The 19,662-nt window shown below is 45.2% G+C and overlaps 1 pseudogene; it reads left to right on the top strand.

The window, feature by feature from the left end:
• The first annotated feature begins 11,087 nt into the window (after positions 1 to 11,087).
• LOC133109793 (extracellular sulfatase Sulf-2-like) overlaps positions 11,088 to 19,662 on the top strand; it is a 17,897-nt pseudogene continuing 9,322 nt past the window's right edge.

The raw sequence follows: 19,662 nt of genomic DNA, 5'->3' as shown, positions 1-19,662 counted from the left end.
GAGAGAGATAGAGCAAGAGAGGGAGAGAGATATAGAGAGAGAGGGCGAGATAGAGCTAGAGAGGGATACAGAGAGAAAGAGATTAAGAGAGAAAGAGGAACATGCAAATTCTAACAATAAGTGGAGATACTGTCTGCCCTATTCCCTGTTGTGGACACCCAGAAGGGGCAATACATTCTGATGATCGATGTAAATCTGGGCTCAGTGGGTGAAGATTATCGAGAATAGATGAGGATAGAAAGACAATAGATTATCAAAAAAGAGGTAGGGAAGCAGAAAGATTGAGGGAAGGAGAAAATGGAATTTAATAGTGAGAGGGGATTACTGTGAGGAAATAAGGGATTATCATGAGGGGGGGGAATGGAGTCACAGAAGGGAATCGAGACTGGATTACTGGTGAAAAGAGAAAGTATTGCCCAGGATTACCAGGAGAGAATGGATTTATAGGTGGAGAGAGTGGAATGTCAGGGGAAAAGGGATTGTCATGACAACAGAGAGACTGGATTACCAGGGTGGGAAGAAGAGAATTTAACCAGGACGAGAGAGAGGGTTACCAGGAGGGACTGGATTACTAGAGCAAAGTGAGAGAGAGAATGGATTAGCAGATGAGAAAATAGATTATATTGAAGCGCAGGAGAGAGGATTACTGGATTACAGGAGGATGAGAGTTCTTCCACAGGCATGCTGAATAAAACCAGCAATACATTTATCAACCTGTCAATCAAAACCAATCACCAATCATCCGAAAGATAAACATGTACTGTATCAACCAACTAACCAATCTGTCTATCCGTCTGTCTGGTACATAGTTGCGTATCTGTGATTCTTTGTGTAGTGTATAGGTGGAGTGGAGATCAGTATTGGTGGAGATCAGGAACCAGTATATTTGACTGAGACCCAGGGTGGGTAAGGGGGGAAATCTGTGAGAGACTCTTTCACCCCCCCCCCCCCCCAACAAACTTACATCGGGGGGAAGGATTTATCAAAGCAGCTTTTTTGGTAAATTTCCCCCACAATGTTATGGTAATTTCCTCTGTTTCTGTTACAGAAACCGCCTACCCCAGAGGACACACTGCACTATTTCACTCACTAGGGCCCCTTTGTATAATTACGCCTTCCCGGCCATAGATTGCCTCTTTAATTTATACACCTCCATGCCTGTTTACCAAACAGAGTGATAATGGAGTGGTAAAAAGAAGATACTCAGTATAGTACGTACACAAGAGTGTCCTAGACCAACTGGAGCAGGTGGATTTTTGAATTTTCAGTGGCACCACTGTATGGCAATAGTTCTAGGGAGATCAGTCTCCATTCTGATATTGTATATTCGGGAATGCCTTGCAGCAGCTAAAATAAAATATTGTCTCACCACGACAACCACTACATCCTCCACCCTGTCTGGTTGTAATGAGGGGGGAACTGTCAGCAGCGTAGATATCCTGTTCCGGGGGGAAGGACATTAACCCTGCGCATGGTCGTGATTTACTGCTTATTGTGTGTAGTAATGACAAACTCAACTGTTCCCATGGTGCTTTGAGCATTGCTACACAACGGGGTGGGGCAATTTATTCAGAATGGCTTAAAAAACTAAAATCATTGTAATAATAGACAAAAGATACTATACTATTGCAACTATTGTCGAATATTAATGACTGTATTTCATATTGTTTATATGCTGATCAGTGCTCTATATTAATCATTAATCTAGAGTAGGATTTCATTATCAAACAACAAAGGATTGAGATTAAAATCTTTAATAAATTATATTAATCATATTTATACAGCTTGAGTTTAGATTGTACAGGTATTTCACACTTTGAATTGGAGGTGCCGGTTAATCTGATAATCTTGACAATGTTTGGTGGCACAATATATAATGTTAATGATGTTACTTGTTTCATGGAAATATGTTTATTTAAGCAGTGTATGGAAAAAATGGACAATAATTTTCTACTGTATAATATTTTTCCTTGCTGATGAACTCATAGCAGTGGCTGTTTTCATCAGTCCTAGTTGCTGGAAGGGATCCTCCAGTGTCAGGTGTCCACTGAGTCATTAGAAGCCTGTTCTCCGGTGCACCAGAGACTGGACGTGGAATGTTATTGACCTGTCCGCCGTCATGGTCACAGGTCATAACTGTGTTTGACAGCACTGGGGAGAGAGAGGTATGGCAGTTACGTTTACTCCTGTGCTGGCCTGTAATGAAGAATTAAAATGGCCGTTGTCTCCCAGCACAGCACCTCCTCAGAAAGACAGGGGAGGTACAGAGGGGTGGGGAAAGCAGAATAGTGGACATATGGTGCAAGGTCTTATCAATGGAGAGAGAGGCTGCATTTTGTTTATCCAGATACACATTTTTTATTTGAACAGATAGAAAAAGATAGGAAATGAGGTATACAGTACCTACTTTAGGTTTATACCAATATTTTAAACCCCTTTCCCAACTATAGTGCAGTGGTAGTATGTGAATAGAATATAATATAGTACAGTGGAAAAGGGGTATCAGGTAGGTGATGCTACATGGTGTGTGTGTGTGTGTGTGTGTGTGAGTGAGTATCTGTTTGTGTGTGTTTGTATGTGTGTTTGTGTGTGTGCGTGATTGCGGGGGGGGGGGGGGGGAGTGACAGAGGAGAAGAATATAATTGCATTTTATTTGTGATGCCATCCATTCAACTATTTTTATTCATTTATCTGTGGCTGTTTTCATCTAGTTTTTTTAAAAGTTGTTTTAAAGTCTCCTTTCCTCTGTCATCATATACCAACTGGTCTTGAGTCTTTCCCACCCAAAAAAGAAAAAGCACACAGAATCTGGCACTTTTTCAAAGCCTTTCAGGTCTTTGTTCTTCAGTAAGAGCTTTTGTGGGGCTCTTTCTTTCTGTTGTCACTGCCGTCTTCTGTCTTTATTTCTGTGTGCAGGCTTGTTGTTCTTCACCCTCCTCTGGTCTGCCTAAAGGATTTAAGAAATAATTATTCAGCGATACGATGGGTGACTATCCCAGACACATCTGATTTATGAGGACAAGGTTTTCCCATGAATATTCAGATCGCCTCCTGCTAGCTAACACAAACAAAATTGTGTGTTTTCCTACCTAATTGATGATGTATATGAGCGTTCCGTTGGGGTTAAACTAATCACTGCCCCAGTTAGGCTGGTAGAGCTTCCCTTCTCTGCTGAGAGCAGTGTGTTTATGTTTTATTTTCGGCACACAGACGTCCACAGCCGGAGTGTAGTGGGTTTCGCTAATGTAAGCGAGCACATGACCATCCGCCGTGGAAGGTGACATTCACCTAGCCTGAATAAATGTGTGGCCAGGTACTGTGTCTGGTGGCTGGCCCTGGTACAAATTCTGCAGTAGACTTACACTACCCCCCTCACCCCCATTACAAATGTAGCCCTTGGTATTGTGGCAATAATTTGAGGCTTGATTCAAATCTTTGCATTTTTATTGTATAAAAGTGTATTGAAGTGTGTAAGCTATTTCTGTCATCTAATTAATGGTGCATTGGTGTAAATGTATTATATTACTGTATATTGGCCTTCTGTGAGGAGGAAAGGTTTCTTAGCAGCTATTAGTGTACTGAATGGCTTGCCGGAGTGTCCTGAGTCAGCCAGTCATTTGGCCAGTCCCGCTGAGTCCTGCAGTGAGTTGCATCTCTTCTTCAACGCTGCAGAGCTCCTTTAAATGTTGAACAGCCGGTAACAGCCCCATAGTTCCTCTGCTTTTTAAAAGTATAAACCTGCAATACACAGATCCATGGAATGGTCTAGACCAGGCTGAATAGCTTGCCTTGCTGAAGGACAAAACGGACTGTTGTTTACTTCATATTCAATTTTACATATTGAATATGCTCTGGTTTTATTACTGTCTATTTCTTTATTTTATTGTACGACGCGAACAATTCAACGTTTGTGCTGCCATTCGCACTGTAAATTCCTTCCCCTTCTAAGAGGCTTGCAAGGCCGGTGCTAATAAAAGTGTCAAATGAGTTTGCAGTGTCATACATGGCAAGTACATTTACTTTTTCTCTCAAACACCAAGGGCATCTTTGAGAGACCAAACCAACAGAATCAGTGTTGACAAGTCTGCCAATTAATAAAACGAAACCTGGAAGCTGTGAAACCCTAATTTTCTTCAGCATATCGGGGACGTGTCGACCCCGCTAATTAAATCTGATGCTCACTCTTCTCTTTTTCGAGCGTGGCCCGAGCTGGTAATGGCGCTTCCAGTGTCTGAGAAGCAGGCTGCGGATGAACAGCTTTTACCAAAGAGCGGGCGATTCCCCTGTGGGCGCCTGCATATTTCATATGCATCCTGAACTGGGCTGGGTTGAAAAATGACATTGTCCTACATCACATTAGGTTTTTTCTCTCGGTGTAAAAAATGATAATGTGTACAGCAGGGCCCAGGTCTTCAAAGCGGAAAAGCAGTTTCATTTTGTGTTCGCGCTGCAGTAATTGTGCATTCTGATCAGGCGGTATTGGTGAATATTCAGAGGGCTCTTTAGAAGCGGAATATCAAAGAGGCAACGCTCGCAGTATACAGCATTGCAGGCGTCTTGAAGAAAGTTTTCAGGGAAGAAGGTTTTTTGCCTTTATATAAACTGTCTACTTTTTATTTATTTAAATGTATTTTCTGTGGGGAACTCTTGCCCCTGGCTGTGGATAAAACACTGGGCTGTAGCGGTGAAGTTGTGGCCAGCGTGTGATTTACTGGAGGACCCAGCTGAAGGAGGGGCTCCCTGTCATCCGTCATTGACACGACCTGCTCTGACATTTTAATCTGAGATAGGGGGTAGGGGGTGGGGGAGATAGGCTGACACGGATTTTCATTTAACTTGTTTATGAACCTAGGTGGAATATGGTTGCAATGGAACAGCCGAAAATGAAATGCAACTATACTTTATAGTGTGTAGTTTATGGGTTATAGTTTCTGTCTGTGAGAAGCAGATAAAATATTGAAGCTGTTTTCTGTGAAATAAAGGGAAAACTGCAAACTATTGCAGCATATACCTGTGAAAGAACTCGTAAAATATAACAGCCATGGAGGACAGGGAAACTGTAGCATTGGCTGCAGAAAATAGCTTTTTTTTGCTGATCCAATAATTACCACTGTCCCAATTCAGCTGCACCACACCCACCCATAGCCAAATGTGTCCCTTCAGCGTGACTCACACCCCAGCCCCCATCCTGCCTCGGCCCCCCGGCCCTGTGCTGCTCTGGAGAGCTGTGGGTTCTGTGGCTCTGCAGCAGATGTGCTGCTGCTTCAGAATGAGGAGCTGGATCTGAGAATAACAGGTTCTGGGACAGAATGAGGAACAGTACCTGAGAATAACAGGTTCTGGGACAGAATGAGGAGCAGTATCTGAGAATAGCAGGTTCTGGGACAGAATGAGGAACAGTATCTGAGAATAACAGGTTCTGGGACAGAATGAGGAACAGTATCTGAGAATAACAGGTTCTGGGACAGAATGAGGAACAGTATCTGAGAATAACAGGTTCTGGGACAGAATGAGGAACAGTACCTGTGAATGACAGGTTCTGGGACAGAATGAGGAACAATATCTGAGAATAGCAGGTTCTGGGACAGAATGAGGAACAGTATCTGAGAATAACAGGTTCTGGGACAGAATGAGGAACAATATCTGAGAATAGCAGGTTCTGGGACAGAATGAGGAACAGTACCTGTGAATAACAGGTTCTGGGACAGAATGAGGAACAATATCTGAGAATAGCAGGTTCTGGGACAGAATGAGGAACAGTATCTGAGAATAACAGGTTCTGGGACAGAATGAGGAACAATATCTGAGAATAGCAGGTTCTGGGACAGAATGAGGAACAGTATCTGAGAATAACAGGTTCTGGGACAGAATGAGGAACAGTACCTGTGAATAACAGGTTCTGGGACAGAATGAGGAACAATATCTGAGAATAGCAGGTTCTGGGACAGAATGAGGAACAGTATCTGAGAATAACAGGTTCTGGGACAGAATGAGGAACAATATCTGAGAATAGCAGGTTCTGGGACAGAATGAGGAACATTACCTGTGAATAACAGGTTCTGGGACAGAATGAGGAACAATATCTGAGAATAGCAGGTTCTGGGACAGAATGAGGAACAGTATCTGAGAATAACAGGTTCTGGGACAGAATGAGGAACAATATCTGAGAATAGCAGGTTCTGGGACAGAATGAGGAGTACTCACAAGGTGAATCATAACCCGAAAGGAGCAGTCAGCCTTCCAGCTGAGAGATTAGAAAATGATTCTCAGGTGTGAAAACTGACGGTGGCTTGTAACCTAAATCATTGACTTTCCCCCTCTTAAGGTTCTCTGTGTGACGACCTTGTGCATTTTAAGATACAATTTTTATTTGTGTGAATAAGCATGTAAAATATGTTCCCTCATTTCCACAATGGATGCATTCATTTTTTTCTTCCATCTTTTCCTCTCCGTTCCTCCCAGCACTTGCCTCCTCTCTTCTGTACTCTTTCTTCTCTTCTCTCTCACTGTGTCGTCATCTTCTCCCTCTTCCTCTCTCCCAGTCTCTCACTCGCTCCATCCCTCCCCCTCTTGAAAGCGCTCATGCTGTTAGTGTGTTAATTTAATACCACAGTCAGTTAAGTCTCTCTGTGCCGAAGTGTACATATTTTAATGATTAGTTGCCTGTACAGTAATTGCCAGTCTTTTCTTACTGTAAAAATTAATTATAGGCAGTGAGGGGCTATAAACGTGAGGGGCCAGCTTATAGAGATAAGAAGTCTTTTATGGGGATCAAAAAGGTTCCACAGAACCTCAATAAATCAGGCCATTTTATTTTGTATAGCGACAGTGAAAATCAGATCGTCACAGAGCATTATCCACTGAACATTTTGCAGGGGGGGAATAAACAGATTTACAAATATGGCTAAAGATGGAGTTGAATTTTTGGATGAATTTTCTCCATACCTTCTTCAGAAACAAGCAAGATAAACTAGACTGGTTTAAGATGGTTTAAGCTGTGTTCTCCACACTTTGAGCTGCTCAAAGCTGGTCTGTGGCTGGTCAAAGCTGGTTAAGCTGGTAGAGTATTCCGGTAGTCAAACTGGTGGACTAGCTGACTATATAGGCTGGTCAGCTGGTAAACTCAGCTTGACCAGTTTAGGCTGGTTTAAGCTGGAATTTTCAGCAGGGTTTCTGCTGCATGAGCCTCAAAGTCTGGGATTGAACCACAGCCATGCAGGTTTTTGGTGGGGGGGGGGGGGGGGGGTTCAGTCTGTGGATCTGTGTCTCATCGCTCCCTAGTGCCCCCTGTTGGTTGAATAGGCACCTGCAAGTCCACCTGCTGATCTGTGCTGAACTGAGCTGAACTGAACTGAGCTGAGCTGAGCGGAGCTGAGCTGAAAAGTGCACCTGAGTAAGCTGCTCATGAAGTGTCGAGGGCCAAGATTAGCGCTGGGCCAAGATTAGCGCTGCTATATAATTGGGAACTCTGAAAGTGAGGAAAAAGAAGAAACTCGTAATTATTATTTAACACTTTGAACAAAAACTCGTTTGAATTATAAAAGAGGAAACGGCCTCTCTCCAAAGCATGATGTCATGGCGGAGAGCATTTCAGAAGATGATAATACTCTATCCAGCAGAAGGTAAGCCTAACAGAGTGCTTCCAGGAGGAATTTTAACATGGCTTTTAATATGAAATATTTAGGAAACTAACATCTTCTGGGTAGCAGTGAGAACAGTTGGACTGGCCCTATAATGAGCAGTGTGTAGGCTCATTTTCCATTCAGATTGCTTTGAGCAAGGCACTAAAACGCTTTAGTACATGTCCATATGCATAAAAGCAGTACATATAAAATACAAGCCATGGCTGCCTTACAGGGGCGTGCGCCAGTTAAATACACAGCATGTGACATGGTGGAGACTCAACAAAAATAATAACCTTTTCCATTAACATTAATAATATTTATACAACTTATTCAGAGGTGATAAAAAAGGCAATTGTCTGTAGTTGGTGAGATCTGAGGTACATGCCCGGGACCTGGAAGGTTGGTGGTTCGATCCCCGGTGTAGCCACGATAAGATCCACACAACTGTTCGACCCTTGAGCAAAGCCCTTAACCCTGCATTGCTCCAGGGGGGATTGTCCCCTGCTTAGTCTAATCAACTGTGAGTCACTTTGGATAAAAGCAATAGTTAAATAACAAATTCATTAATTATTCTTTCTGTTTTTGTGTCATGAGATAGCAGACTTCATACTGTAGCTGCTAGTGTGTGAATGGGACAGTCAGCTGACCGGGGTCTTTGTATATTGCATGCAGCAGAATTCATTGTGACTGGTGAGTTAAGTGAGGAGAAATTAAAGTGTATGTTGCTGTTGCTGACTCTCACACCTCCCCCAATGAAACGACAGGAAACTGAATCTGAACTCTGACAGAGAGAGAAGAGAAGGCAGAGAGCATCAGGACAGTAAAGAGAAAGAAAAGAGAAGGCAGAACGACAGGATAGTAAAGAGAAAGAAAAGAGAAGGAAGAGAACGACAGGGCAGTAAAGAGAAAGAAAAGAGAAGGAAGAGAATAACAGGGCAGTAAAGAGAAGGAAGAGAACGACAGGGCAGTAAAGAGAAAGAAAAGAGAAGGCAGAACGACAGGATAGTAAAGAGAAAGAAAAGAGAAGGAAGAACGACAGGGCAGTGGAAGCTGTGGATCAAGGGAGTCAAGCGGAAAAAAGCGTTGAGATATGCAGAAAGCGCTTTAGAGACCGTTTCTCAGTAAAAAGACGGATGTGGAGTTTCTCAGTGTGTTTATGTGGAGTTACTGTGGGGCTGTGTTAATCCTGCTGCTGTTTTCTCTCTGTCAGTGCGTTGGGGAAAGGCCACCGGGGCTATGCTCGGCTGTAATGAGACAGGGCCAGATGGGCTGGTGAGGGGCAGGTGTGCGATGGTACCCCTGGATAATGGAGATTCAGGGCAGGCGCATATTTATTTATTGGGTGGATTTTTAGCGATTCAGTGTAGGTACACGGTTTTATTATTTTTCCGATGCAATTCGTCTGTTACTCTCTCTCCAGTGTACCTTTGTGCTGAGATGCAGGGACATGACTGCTGACCTCATCGCAGGCCACACATTATCATTTGGAAATTATTTGTTGGAAGGCATAAACACAGGAACCTTTCTTTCCCTTTAAAGGGCATGTAGATTAAATATTAGTGACCTTTGAGTGATCGCAGCTCTCACTGATTTGTAAAACAAAAATCTCCCCCTCTCCCCTCAAAGTTCTGCAGGGAGCACTCTTGGGTACCTTTGACCTTTGTTCAAACCTTCCTCTTCAGCATCAACGGAATGAAATGTGTTCGTTTAAACAGTGGCATGCTCCTGAAATTTGAACAGCTGGCATAATGCGCAGCACCATTGTTTAGAGCAGCTGGGTTCAGTAGTCTCTCCATCTCTTTTCCTCCCTCTCTCCCTCCACCTTCTGCTCCCTCGCTCTCTCCCTCCATTCTTCTCCTCCCTCTCTCTCCCTCTACCCTTCTCTATCTCTTTTCCTCCCTCTCTCCCTCCACCCTTCTCCATCCTTCTCCTCCCTCTCTCCCTCTACCTTTCTCCATCTCTTCTCCCTCTCTCCCTCCTTCTACTCTTCTCCTCCCTCTCTCTCCCTCCATCCTTCTCCTCCCTCTCTCCCTCCACCCTTCTCCATCTCTTCTCCTCCCTCTCTTTCCACTCTTCTCCTCTGTCTCTCTCCCTCCATCCTTCTCCTCCCTCTCTCTCCTTCCACTCTTCTCCTCCCTCTCTCCCTCCACCCTTCTCCTCCCTCTCTCTCCCCCTCTCCCCTCAAAGTTCTGCAGGGAGCACTCTTGGGTACCTTTGACCTTTGTTCAAACCTTCCTCTTCAGCATCAACGGAATGAAATGTGTTCGTTTAAACAGTGGCATGCTCCTGAAATTTGAACAGCTGGCATAATGCGCAGCACCATTGTTTAGAGCAGCTGGGTTCAGTAGTCTCTCCATCTCTTTTCCTCCCTCTCTCCCTCCACCTTCTGCTCCCTCGCTCTCTCCCTCCATTCTTCTCCTCCCTCTCTCTCCCTCTACCCTTCTCCATCTCTTTTCCTCCCTCTCTCCCTCCACCCTTCTCCATCCTTCTCCTCCCTCTCTCCCTCTACCTTTCTCCATCTCTTCTCCCTCTCTCCCTCCTTCTACTCTTCTCCTCCCTCTCTCTCCCTCCATCCTTCTCCTCCCTCTCTCCCTCCACCCTTCTCCATCTCTTCTCCTCCCTCTCTTTCCACTCTTCTCCTCTGTCTCTCTCCCTCCATCCTTCTCCTCCCTCTCTCTCCTTCCACTCTTCTCCTCCCTCTCTCCCTCCACCCTTCTCCTCCCTCTCTCTCCCCCCACCGCTCTCTCTTCCTCCATCTCTCCTCACACTCTCTCCCCTACAGTAGGCAGTGGACTGGCTGTTATGCACTCATTCCCATTACATTAGCATGTGTGGGAATGAAAAAGACACCGCTCTAATGTACCATGAATGATTGATAAATAAATGCTGGGCATGAACCACATAATTTATACAGAGGACTACAAGGCCTGCTCTGTCTGGCTAGAGTGCCTCACTCCACAAACCCACTGTGTGTGTGTGTACTGTATATATACACCCTTTTCTGAGTGTGTACGACAAAATCATAAATATAGAAAGCTCAGAGATCATTTCTTTGTTAGGAGGACAGCTATCTGGAGTAAATGGTAAATGGTTGGAATTTATATAGTGCCTTCATCCAAAGCGCTGTACAATTGGTGCTTCTCATTCACCCATTTATACACACACACACACACCAACAGCGATTGGCTGCCATGCACGGCACCAACCAGCTTGTCAGGAGCATTTGGGGGTTAGGTGTCTTGGCCATGGACACCTCGACAAACCCAGGATGGGATCGAACCGGCAACCCTCCGACTGCCAGACGGCTGCTCTTACCGCCTGAGCCGAGTGCATTGTGTTGTTGTGTGGGGTGGTTCTGGTTAGGTGTGAGCAGTGTTCCTGTGTCCTGCCTTTCAGGAGCAGTGACAGAGCGGCAGCGGCGGGGGGAGTAGAGGGCACCATGGCGGGGAGGGGGCTGTCTGCGGGGCTCCTGCTGCTCCTGGGGGCCCTGAGCGTGACCCACGGCTCCGTCTTCCTGTCCGGCCAGCGCCTCAGGGCCCGCTTCCAGAGGGACCGGCGCAACGTGCGGCCCAACATCATCCTCATCCTCACCGACGACCAGGACCTGGAGCTGGGTGAGTGTGCGGACCGCACCGACCGCACAGGCCGCACAGGCCGCACAGACCGCTGGGCTTATGTGTCCGTGACCGTACCACCCTCCAGCCTTCTCACTCTAAATGAGCTCAGCAGGGTTCGGCTCGGTCGTTATTCGGGGGAGACCTCCAGAGTCGGTTGCTGCTAGGAGAGAAGCAACAGAGGCCATGTTTCCCTCTGGACCAGATAAAATGCAGTGGCCAACTAGTGGTCGTTAAAGGGGAAGCTTACATTTAAATTATAATTGTGTGAAAACATTCATTGTATGCTCTATACAAATTTTGTAAATATTGTAATAGCAGGTACTTGGTTTAATGAAGGAATATGTTATCAGTACCCTTCACTCCAGCATGGAGTATTCCATTACAATTAGCACCTTACAGAAAAACATTTTAAAAGACAATGATAGACAAATCCCATTAAACGTGGACAAAAAAGATAGGCTTTGGCTCATCAGTTGGCATGGCAACATATGTTAGGCAACACATTCTTATTTCTCCTCTGAATAATTATTTGGTAAGCCTTTCTCTTCTGCTCGTATTTTTCAATGGACCATATGAAAGAATAAAAACACTCAGTTAATCAAACAGCCGCCAGGGAGGGAGTTTAAATAAGGTCGCAATCCAGGTGCTGAAATATGGGGGATTAAAACCGGAGGACTTCCACATTTGTGTGGGTGGAGTTTGTAGAGCTCCCTGCTACGATAAAAAAAAAATAATCTACGTGCCGACCTACATCCAATAACTGGAGCAGGAGACCAGTTTACTGAATGTTTATGGGAAAGCATCGTTTCCGAGCGTGTCCACATCTGCTCCTGTCAGGAAAGGAGGCGCTTGGTGTTGAATGGGAGGGTGATTTTCCCCTCGGCGCTGACCCGCACAATCAGGCCCGTTATTGTGAGTGTGAAACCCTCCGGCAGCTCTTTGTCCTCGTACGCTGCTGCTCTGATCGTTCCGCAGCGCCAGGACGGCTCGGGCACTTTCGCTCTGGATCCTGTCACTCAATCACCCGCCTGTCCCTCTGGAGAGCAATGAAGTCACAGCCAGCCATCTGTTTCGCTGTCGGACTGAAGCGCTTTGTTCTGCCGTCTGCGTCTGCTGCTCCCCGCTTTCTGTCTTTTATCGCCCCGCCGTAACTTCCGTCTTTGTGTTCCTCTCTGTGTCCCATTTTACTGGCTTCTTCTGCCATTTTTTTACTTCCTTCTCTCTCCTTGTCTTTTTCCCTCCTTCTCCCTGTTGTCGTTTTTCACTCAGCATCTCTCTGTCTGTGTCTCTGTTGTTATAGCTGGTGTAATATAACCTTTATGGTGGTGATTGAAAAAGGTGGGGTTGGTTCCCCTGCTGTGGTCAGTGATGGCATGTAAGATGTGACATCACTATCAGAAGGAGACTAGTCAGCTGATAGTTAGCCCGTGCTTTAGGTCATGTGCTATTTGTGCTACATCAGTGCTATCAAAATTATCACCATGGGGAGCACAGAGATTCAGCATGCTCATAAAGAAACACTCGCTCCTGCGTCTGTAAGTGTGGTGACCAACACCACAGGAACTTAGGAACCCCAAAGTATGAGAGCAGGTCCAACAAGGGACAAGTTGTTTAGAGAATGGAAGAGCGGGGCCTTCTCCTCACTACCAGGGCCTCAGAAGAAAGTCACTGATGGAAAGTCACTTTCCATCAGTCATAGACAGAGGGGGTCGCAGGTCAGAAGGTACCATAGTCCACAACTGAACCTACACTTGAGCAGGGCCTCTTGCATATGCCTCAAGTTGATTGTTTCATTTTAGCCATAGCTATTTAAGGCCCTGCTATCACTTCCAGTTTATACCCTAGCAAAAAACCATTTTAATTTATGGAATAGTCAATTGGATTAAATATTTTTTAACATTTACACGTTTCTTAAAACTTATCCAGTGATGATTTTGGACTATTTATTGACAATGGGTTGCTGCTCATTATTCTAATGCAATTTTGTCTAATATGTGCTAGTATTGCAAGGAAATTGAACTCACTGTCTTCAGCTGATGGGCCTGAATTTGTTGATGATTAAGCAATTGTCCAAGCAATTGGATTTTCATCAAGATTTGTGTCACATTCAAATTCATAGGAATTCAGTCATTCACTCCTGTTTTCATGCTTTGGAATAAAAACCTGGAGAACCCCTGAGAAAGTGCAGCTCCTCTCTAACACCCCCGACAGGCTCGATGCAGGCCATGAACAAGACGCGCCGCATCATGGAGCTGGGCGGGGCCCACTTCTCCAACGCCTTTTCCACCACGCCCATGTGCTGCCCCTCCCGCTCGTCCCTGCTGACGGGGAAGTACGTGCACAACCACAACACCTACACCAACAACGAAAACTGCTCCTCACCCTCCTGGCAGGCCCAGCATGAGCCCCACACCTTCGCCGTGTACCTCAACAACACGGGCTACAGGACAGGTCTGATATCGCCCCTCTCTCTCTCTCTCCTTCTCTCGCCCTCTCTCTGTCTATCTACAGTTCACTATTTCCTCTGTCTTTCTCCCTCTCTCCCTCCCCTCTCTATCTCTCCTTCTCTCGTACTCTCTCTATCAACTGTTCACTATTTCCTCTCTCTTTCTCCCTCTCTCACCTCCCCTCCCTCTTTCTCTCCCATCTCCCTCCCACTCTCTCTCTCACACTCTTTATCTTTATTTCTCTCTCGCTCTTTTTCTTTATTTTTCTTTCATTCTTTATTTCTCATTTTCTCTGTATTTGAAAACAGGCATCCATTTTTTCCCCCCAAAGCACACTTGTTCAGTGCTTTTTGTCTCCCTCTGCTTGCCGTAGCCTTCTTCGGGAAGTACCTAAATGAGTACAACGGCTCTTACGTGCCCCCTGGGTGGAAGGAGTGGGTGGCGCTGGTGAAGAACTCGCGCTTCTACAACTACACGCTGTGCAGGAATGGTGTACGGGAGAAGCACGGCTCGGAGTACCCCAAGGTCCCATTCTCACCCCCCCCTTTTTTTATCAATGTGTTTATATACTGTCTGCAGACACCGGTAGATACAAGTTCAGTGTACTGCATATACTAATTGCTAAACAGCATTGTGCAGTTATTTGCTCCTTGTAATGGAAGTGTTCATAGAGCATAATTACATATGACATGTCTAAAAAATGGTTATTCTTATGAAGTGTTGTTTTTTTTGTGATCAAGATCATTAAAAATATATATATATATTTTCTATTTGTTGTTGTCATGCAGGACTACCTCACTGACATCATCACTAACAACAGTATCAGCTTCTTCCGCATGTCGAAGAAGATGTACCCTCACCGGCCCGTGATGATGGTGCTGAGTCACGCTGCCCCCCATGGCCCGGAGGACGCAGCACCACAGTACAGCAATGCCTTCCCCAACGCCTCTCAACACATGTGAGTGTACACGCAAACATACGCACGCACACACACGCACACAGTGCACACCCACGTACACACACAAATACACAGTGCACACCCACGTACACACACGCAAACATACGCACACACACACACACACAGGGACAAGTACACACCCATGTACACACACGCAAACATATGCACACACACACACAGGGACAAGTACACACCCACGTACACACACGCAAACAGGTAGACATGCACATACACGCAGACGCTCACACACCACAGGTAAACACACACACACACAGACAAGTGCACAAGCACACACACATGCTCATACACCACACGCAAACCACACACAAGCACACATATACACACAACCACACGCATGCATACACACACACCCACATACATACACAAATAGACACACACACCCACACAGACCTGCTCACTCACCGTGCTGGCACACAGGGAGTCTCTATATCATTTTGTGCATGTAAATTTTCCATTCACCATCCATAAAGAAAGGAAATGCTTGTGGGGTTATTAATGATCAGACCACAATGAGAGTGTCATACGTGGAGAGGCATTACAGCCCAAATCGCATATAATTAAAGACAGATAGTCTTCACTTCCCATTATGAATCAAACCTACAGTCTCAGTGAATAGCTGTGGTTTGAACTAATGGAAGCCATTTTGCCATTGTACACCACATGAACTACTCAAAACCTATATCAAACATTAGCTTATCTCTCTGGTGGCATACAGTTGATTCAGATATGGTGTTGACATGCAGGTTATCTCTCCCTCTGTCTCATGTGGCTTACCTTCTCCTGTGGTGTGTTTTCCCCTATTCTTCCAAAAACCTCCCTCGTTCTTTCTCTCCTGTGTTCTGTACTGTTTCACTCTCTCTCACTCTCTCCTCAGTGTCCCCTCTTCCTCTCTTCTTCTTGCTCCCTCCCTCCCTCCCCCTCCTCTCTCTCTCTCTCTCTCTCTCTCGATATTGTTTTATGTATTTTCTCTGAGGGTAAATGCCTACTGGCCCATAGGCCCTGGGGATTGAGTAGGGCTGAATGATTCCCTGTAAAGCTTTTGATGGTCCTTTTAATTCCAGCCAGAAAACAAATTGCTCATGTGTAATTGCCCCTTTAATGCCCAGTGCCCAGATAATGGCACCTTTCATTTAAGCCTTTGTTCGACTCATAATGGCTTGGTAACCGTGATACAATATTTAATAATATGTAATCACTGAAGTGAGATCATTTCAAACACAGTTGAGATGTTTTTTATTTTATTTGGTGGTGGCGGTGGAGGTTTGGGAGGGGAGGAGAATGTGACCCTGGTAATGCAGAGCTTCTGCTGGGGGATAATGAGGCCTCTCAGGCCTGTCTCCTGAGAGACAGCCTGTCAGATGGGACAGGCTAAGTATGTTTTGGAAACCTCATCTTTGTGTCTTTGTGCCACTTATTGTAATTGTGAAGTTCCATTATCACAGAGACTCAGCCGCTGCCCTAACCCCGGTCTCTCTGCGGAGAGCTCGTGTTTGCATTTTTAATGGTGGCCCTCGGTGAGCTGTGTTTGTCAGTTGGCCCCTGCCACCGTAGAGGCGCCATAGTCGGGAGGAAGGCAGTCAGTGTCAGACACACACCAGCGCACACAGACCCGTACACACACATCACCAATCGGTGTTTCTGGGTCGCTTTGTGAAAGCCAGAGGATTACAAACGGTGCCTTAGAGGAAGCTTTCCCACCCAAGGATCAGTTCTGCCATTAAAACACCCCTGCTGTCCTAATTCCTGATCGGGGGGCTGTCTGGCAGTGTTTTTACTGGGGGAAGTGAAGGTGTGAACGTATCCGGTAAAGATGAGCCTCCAGAATGCAGCGGTCACATCAGCTGGGCTACGAGGGCCTCTAGTGGTGCACAGGGGTAACACCTCATTCCTGCTCACTTCATGAACAGTCATCAGATGCCACTTGATACCATCACCTAATCCACTACTGAACATGAATCCCCAGTTTTTCTACTAGCTAGCGTATAGCTGAACATTGTCAGGGACAGAATTTTACAAAGGGCAGTGCGTAGGAGCAGTTTAGTGTAACCACTCCACAGAGTGTGTGTTTTAGACGCTTGTCATTCAGAAGACAAAGTAGGAGGTAGGAAACATAATGAGTTCAGAATGGCCGTGTTATTGATTTTACAGATGGACACATCCAGTGGGTTGTATTATTTTGCCTTTCTGCATTAAAAACACCCCCCAGCATCACACAATGTAATTACCTCCCTGACCTCTACGGCAGCGTAATGTTTATTGAAAACACGGCAGAAGCACGTTCTGTCAAAGAGATTGAAATGTCATTTATGAATCTGACCTGAGGCAGAAAGGAATAAAATGAGACCCAGAATATAAAAATGGAGACAGCATACTAATTTAAATTTGTATAATATATTGGTTATCTTGGTCCTGACTCCCTAGTGTTTTATGTGACCTTTAAAGGAAAATGTTCAGACCCTGGTATGTTTAGCACTTTAAAATGACATAGTCAGTGGGCAGATACCACCTTTTCCTTTATTACTTCATGGTGCACTCAATACACCTGCGACTGTTCACCCCAAACGATTGGTCGACCTGTGTCTCAGCTAAAAGGCTGATCGATGTCCAGTGATGATGCAACCACTTATAATAGATCTGTTTTTTGTACTGAATTACTGACGTCAAAAATTTCTGCCCCACTAATCGATGTAATATCGACCTCTATGACTAAAGTTGATTAGAGGTCTACCCGACATCTAAATGTTTGTTGGGTTATATAAGGGCATGTAGACGTTTCTGTCTCATGAGCTGACATCTTTTTTCACCGTTTGGCAATCCCAGCACCCCAAGCTACAACTACGCTCCGAATCCGGACAAACACTGGATCCTGCGCTACACCGGCCCCATGAAGCCTGTGCACATGGAGTTCACCAACCTCCTGCAGAGGAGACGCCTGCAGACCCTGCTGTCCGTGGACGACTGTGTAGAGAAGGTGGGTCCTCTGCTACCACAGCCATGTTTCTGTAGACACTGCTGTCCGTGGACCACTGCATAGAGAAGGTGGGTCCTCTCCTACCACAGCCATGTTTCTGTGGACACTGCTGTCCCTGGACCACTGTGTAGAGAAGGTGGGTCCTCTGCTACCACAGCCATGTTTCTGTAGACACTGCTGTCCCTGGATCACTGCGTGGAGAAGGTGGGTCCTCTGTTACCACAGCCATGTTTCTGTGGACACTGCTGTCCCTGGACCACTGCATAGAGAAGGTGGGGGGAGTGATGTTTCTGCAGACGCAGCGACACTTTGGCTCCATGTCTCAGAGTGTGCTTACATTAGCTGCAGCTGTGCCTTGGCCCAGGCCAGAAACAGTCTCATACTGTTCTCATGGTGACGCCAGTGACCCAATGAAGTGTGAATCTTATCGATCATAATAATGTTTTCTGTTTTATATGGAATGGGGGGTGAGCGAATGGAAGCAGCACTGTGTATTTATGAGCTCCACCGGTGCTGTGAGGTGTTATTACAGCTCTCATTCCTGTTCAGGCCGGGCGCTGCACCTGGGGCTCTGCCGTCTACTGCGTGACCTTTAACCCTGTGCCATAAATCCACTCGGTTCACTTCAGCGAGGGTGGAATCATTCACCTTTTGGGTGATTGTGCGTGAAAGGAAAAGGGAGATGTTACCCATTTTCTGGGTCACTGCAGTGGCTGGGGGCCATTCATTGAAAAAAGAGAGAACCTGTGCTACTCTCTAATTTTTAATTAGTTCAGTAAAACGGTACTGGAATATTTTATTTGGTCCTTGTCCAAAGTAAAAGACAGAAAAGGCTAAACATATTTCTGAATAGATGTCCTTGTTTAGTTGGTTCACAAGCAACATTTTACATTGGCAGCAGTTGCTTTAAAAAAATAAACAGAACATTCTGGAAAATATTTTGAATGCTCCACATGAAAATCTTCATATTCCATTCAAGTAACATTGAGAAATTCTAGCATTATACTTGTCTCAGATCTCCTCCTTTCTACTGTGTGCAAAGGTATATATCATAACCATAATCATGAATCATAATCTCATGCACTATTCTTATGAATAAATAAATATCTATTTGTCTGACATATTTCTATGTTTGCCTGAGCTCTAGGAAATTTGACCAGAGGGCAAGCAATTATACATAGTGCATGTAAACATGATTATACAGTGGGCAAAGCGAGATGTGTCGTTATAATAACAGCATGACTCATGACTGGCGTATAAACATGCGTATGGATGTGCTCTCTCCTCCTGTCTCACACAGGTGTACAGCATGCTGGTAGAGATGGGAGAGCTGGAGAACACGTACCTCATCTACACCTCCGACCACGGCTACCACATCGGACAGTTCGGCCTGGTGAAGGGCAAGTCCATGCCTTACGAGTTCGACATCCGGGTGCCCTTCTACATACGAGGCCCCAACATTGAGGGGGGAACCTTGTGAGTGATGATGTGAATATAAACATGATGATGATGACGGTGACAATGATGATAATGAAGAAGATGATGTTGATGATGATGATGACAATAATGTCATTTTTATTTGTATTATGTTTTATCCTGATTATTAGATTTTTTCATCAACTGTAACTTAATGCAACATATCAAAGCAACCAACCAGGCCATGAGCTTCCATGACCCGTGTTTATGTTTTGGAAAGTTCGTTTTATTGATCATTGAATTTGCCCAGCTGTGTACTTATGTAAATAATAAATAATAAAAAGTGCTGCATTTACTTGCAAATCAAAGTTAAGGACCAATTAATTGATTGAACTTTGGCTCCTGTCTCTCTGTTACTAGTGTGTGTGTGTGTGTGTGTGTGTGTGTGTGACTACATATGATCTGTTTTTATTCATCTTTACCAATCCCTTCCTACCTCCATTCCTCTGTCTCCCATAGCAACCCACACATTGTGCTGAACATCGACCTGGCTCCCACCATCCTGGACATTGCGGGGCTGGACGTTCCCCTGGACATGGACGGAAAG

This window comes from Conger conger, chromosome 14 (assembly GCF_963514075.1).
Source record: "Conger conger chromosome 14, fConCon1.1, whole genome shotgun sequence".
Taxonomy (NCBI): Eukaryota; Metazoa; Chordata; class Actinopteri; order Anguilliformes; family Congridae; genus Conger; species Conger conger.
Note: the sequence above shows the minus strand (reverse complement) of the source record. Positions and strands in the feature narration are given on the sequence as shown.